General features: G+C 39.5%; 1 long non-coding RNA gene across 1 annotated transcript in view; it reads right to left on the bottom strand.

The window, feature by feature from the left end:
* The window catches only part of LOC139746892 (uncharacterized), a 35,483-nt gene extending 30,569 nt beyond the window's left edge, over positions 1–4,914 (bottom strand). The window contains exon 1 of the long non-coding RNA XR_011712251.1: positions 4,859–4,914. This is a non-coding gene — a long non-coding RNA (uncharacterized lncRNA). The remainder of the gene's footprint in view (positions 1–4,858) is intronic.
* Positions 4,915–5,000: the final 86 nt, after the last annotated feature.

The following is a 5,000-nucleotide window of genomic DNA, read 5'->3' on the forward strand; positions in this document are numbered from 1 at the left end:
CAGTGTCCCAAACATGTCCCATTCCAATGTCCCAAACATGTCCCATTCCAGTGTCCCAAACATGTCCCATTCCAGTGTCCCAAACATGTCCCATTCCAGTGTCCCAAACATGTCCCATTGAAGTGTGCCAGCTCTGTTGTTTGCTTTCAATTTCAGCGAACTTTTTTCATATCGAGATGGGGGTGGGATGGGTGGGGAATGGGTGGGATGGGTGGCATGGGATGGGCGGGGGATGGGTGGGGAATGGGTGGGATGGGTGGCATGCCACACACACACACACACACACACACACACACACACACACACACCAGTCTAGCTGTATTTCCTTCACATTTCATTCATTTTTTTCTTCATTGAAAACCTCACATTGACCCAAGTTCAACGTTCATTTTACACACACACACACACACAACTCCTCTTCGTTAAACATGCTCTTCCTTACGCCTCAAGATAAGCTCAGATAAGAATATATGGGGAAAACTGATAAGAATTGATAAGGGAAAACTGATAAGAATATATGGGGAAAACTGATAAGAATATATGGGGAAAACTGATAAGAATTGATAAGGGAAAACTGATAAGAACTGATAAGGCAAAACTGATAAGAACTGATAAGGGAAAACTGATAAGAATTGATAAGGGAAAACTGATAAGAATTGATAAGGGAAAACTGATAAGAATTGATAAGGGAAAACTGATAAGAATTGATAAGGGAAAAGTGATAAGAATTGATAAGGGAAAAGTGATAAGAATTGATAAGGGAAAAGTGATAAGAATTGATAAGGGAAAAGTGATAAGAATTGATAAGGGAAAAGTGATAAGAATTGATAAGGGAAAAGTGATAAGAATTGATAAGGGAAAACTGATAAGAATTGATAAGGGAAAACTGATAAGAATTGATAAGGGAAAACTGATAAGAATTGATAAGGGAAAAGTGATAAGAATTGATAAGGGAAAACTGATAAGAATTGATAAGGGAAAACTGATAAGAATTGATAAGGGAAAAGTGATAAGAATTGATAAGGGAAAACTGATAAGAATTGATAAGGGAAAAGTGATAAGAATTGATAAGGGAAAAGTGATAAGAATTGATAAGGGAAAAGTGATAAGAATTGATAAGGGAAAACTGATAAGAATTGATAAGGGAAAAGTGATAAGAATTGATAAGGGAAAACTGATAAGAACTGATAAGGGAAAACTGATAAGAACTGATAAGGGAAAACTGATAAGAATTGATAAGGGAAAACTGATAAGAATTGATAAGGGAAAAGTGATAAGAATTGATAAGGGAAAAGTGATAAGAATTGATAAGGGAAAAGTGATAAGAATTGATAAGGGAAAAGTGATAAGAATTGATAAGGGAAAAGTGATAAGAATTGATAAGGGAAAAGTGATAAGAATTGATAAGGGAAAAGTGATAAGAATTGATAAGGGAAAACTGATAAGAATTGATAAGGGAAAACTGATAAGAATTGATAAGGGAAAAGCTGATAAGAATTGATAAGGGAAAAGTGATAAGAAGTGATAAGGGAAAAGTGATAAGAATTGATAAGGGAAAAGTGATAAGAAGTGATAAGGGAAACTGATAAGAATTGATAAGGGAAAAGTGATAAGAATTGATAAGGGAAAACTGATAAGAATTGATAAGGGAAAAGTGATAAGAATTGATAAGGGGAAAACTGATAAGAATTGATAAGGGAAAAGTGATAAGAATTGATAAGGGAAAACTGATAAGAATTGATAAGGGAAAACTGATAAGAATTGATAAGGGAAAAGTGATAAGAATTGATAAGGGAAAAGTGATAAGAATTGATAAGGGAAAAGTGATAAGAATTGATAAGGGAAAAGTGATAAGAATTGATAAGGGAAAAGTGATAAGAATTGATAAGGGAAAAGTGATAAGAATTGATAAGGGAAAAGTGATAAGAATTGATAAGGGAAAAGTGATAAGAATTGATAAGGGAAAAGTGATAAGAATTGATAAAGGAAAACTGATAAGAATTGATAAGGGAAAAGTGATAAGAATTGATAAGGGAAAAGTGATAAGAATTGATAAGGGAAAAGTGATAAGAATTGATAAGGGAAAACTGATAAGAATTGATAAGGGAAAACTGATAAGAATTGATAAGGGAAAAGTGATAAGAATTGATAAGGGAAAACTGATAAGAATTGATAAGGGAAAAGTGATAAGAATTGATAAGGGAAAACTGATAAGAATTGATAAGGGAAAACTGATAAGAATTGATAAGGGAAAACTGATAACAATTGATAAGGGAAAACTGATAAGAATTGATAAGGGAAAAGTGATAAGAATTGATAAGGGAAAACTGATAAGAATTGATAAGGGAAAACTGATAAGAATTGATAAGGGAAAAGTGATAAGAATTGATAAGGGAAAAGTGATAAGAATTGATAAGGGAAAACTGATAAGAATTGATAAGGGAAAAGTGATAAGAATTGATAAGGGAAAAGTGATAAGAATTGATAAGGGAAAAGTGATAAGAATTGATAAGGGAAAAGTGATAAGAATTGATAAGGGAAAAGTGATAAGAATTGATAAGGGAAAAGTGATAAGAATTGATAAGGGAAAAGTGATAAGAATTGATAAGGGAAAACTGATAAGAATTCTCAAGTTTCGTCTCTTGGTTGAAAAAGAAAAATTATAATCAATTTTTTTTTCGCCCAAGTATCGGCTTTCAAAGACCACAAAGACCTACTACTTAGTAGACCACACGGGCCACAAAGGCCCTCCCTAGTTAGTAGACCACACGGGCCACAAAGACCCCCCCTAGTTAGTAGACCACACGGGCCACAAAGACCCTCCCTAGTTAATAGACCACACGGGCCACAAAGACCTCCTAGTTAGTAGACCACACGGGCCACAAAGACCCCCTAATTCATAGACAACACGGACCACAAAGACCCCCCTAGTTAGTAGACCACACGGGCCACAAAGACCCTCACTAGTTGGTAGACCACACGGGCCACAAAGACCTCCCTAGTTAGTAGACCACACGGGCCACAAAGACCCTCCCTAGTTAATAGACCACACGGGCCACAAAGACCTCCCTAGTTAGTAGACCACACGGGCCACAAAGACCTCCCTAGTTAGTAGACCACACGGGCCACAAAGACCCCCCCCTAGTTAGTAGACCACACGGGCCACAAAGACCCCCCCTAATTCATAGACCACACGAGCCACACGTAAATGATTTATGATAAATGAAGGTAAATTGGACGTTTTTGAATAATGAAATAAGTGATTTACATATCCTATATTAAATGATTTACATGATTTACATATTGTGGCGAGTCTGGCCCCCCAGGTAACAGACCATCTGGTAACAGACCATCGGGTAACAGACCATCTGGCTTTACTGGATTGGTTCATAATCACCCCCATGACCCCCCACCTCCCCCCCACGCCCCCCCTACCCCCATAATCACCCCCATGACCCCCCACCCCCATAATCACCCCATGAAACCACCCTCCCCCCCTTAACCCTTTTTCTAAGGGCTCCGGCGCACACAACCTACAGACACACCTACACAAGCACACACACACACACACACACACACACACACACACACACACACACACACACACACACACACACACACACACACACACACACACACACACTGTGTACCTGAAGGGGGGTACCCCCTCCCCCCACCCCAGACATTTGCCTCCCCCCTCCTCTCCCCCCACCTCCCCCACACCCCCACCCCCCTCCACCCCCCCACCCCCCTGATTGGCGCCAAGCCCCCTGGGGAGATGGGCTGGTCGGGGGAATCTCGCCCTTACGGGAGCCTCTTTGATTACGGTATGTAGCACTTTCTTGCGCCCGAGCGTTCCCTTGGAGGTCTACAAGGTCGATATGCCTCCAGGGGAGGGAGGGGATCATCGCCCCAATGCGTTGTTCTTCATTGTCTTGACCCGAGATGTCTATTAGGCGTGTTTACTACCTGAGATACACGCAATACAGTCCATAATACAATACCCTAAATACCCTACACGCAATACAGTACATGATACAATTCCCTAGATACCCTACACGCAATACAGTCCATAATACAATACCCTACACGCAATGCAGTCCATAATACAATACCCTACACGCAATACAGTACATAATACAATACCCTACACGCAATACAGTACATAATGCAATACCCTACACGCAATACAATACATAATACAGTACCCTACACGCAATGCAGTCCATAATACAATACCCTAGATACCCTACACGCAATACAGGACATAATACAATACCCTACACGTAATACAGTCCATAATACAATACCCTACACGCAATACAGTACATAATACAATATCCTACACGCAATACAGTACATAATACAATACCCTAAATGCCCTACACGCAATACATTCCATAATACAATACCCTTGATACCCTAAATACCCAATACAGTACATAATACAATACCCTAAATACCCGACACGCAATGCAGTACATAATACAATACCCTTGATACCCTAAATACCCAATACAGTACATAATACAATACCCTAAATACCCTAAATACCCAATACAGTACATAATACAATACCCTAGATACCCTTCACGCAATGCAGTACATAATACAATACCCTACACGCAATACAGTACATAATACAATACCCTACACGCAATACAGTACATAATACAATACCCTACACGCAATACAGTACATAATACAATACCCCACACGCAATACAGAATACAATACCCTTAAAAAGAACATATAAAAACTTTGATAATTCTACTCAAAACCAATAGAACTCGTTAACACACACACACACACACACACACACACACATACTAACTCTCTCTAACTCATCGTTACTTACGCAAGGTTAATTACATGTAGGGACGAGATACAGTGACCCTGTCTTCACCACACTGGTCACTGATGATCGACTGACCAGCAAGGGGAAGCCAGCTGGCCCCTCATTGGCTCGCCTCGCGGTTCGAATTGGCTAATAGGGTGGT

The sequence above is a fragment of the Panulirus ornatus genome, chromosome 5 (assembly GCF_036320965.1).
Source record: "Panulirus ornatus isolate Po-2019 chromosome 5, ASM3632096v1, whole genome shotgun sequence".
Lineage (NCBI taxonomy): Eukaryota > Metazoa > Arthropoda > Malacostraca > Decapoda > Palinuridae > Panulirus > Panulirus ornatus.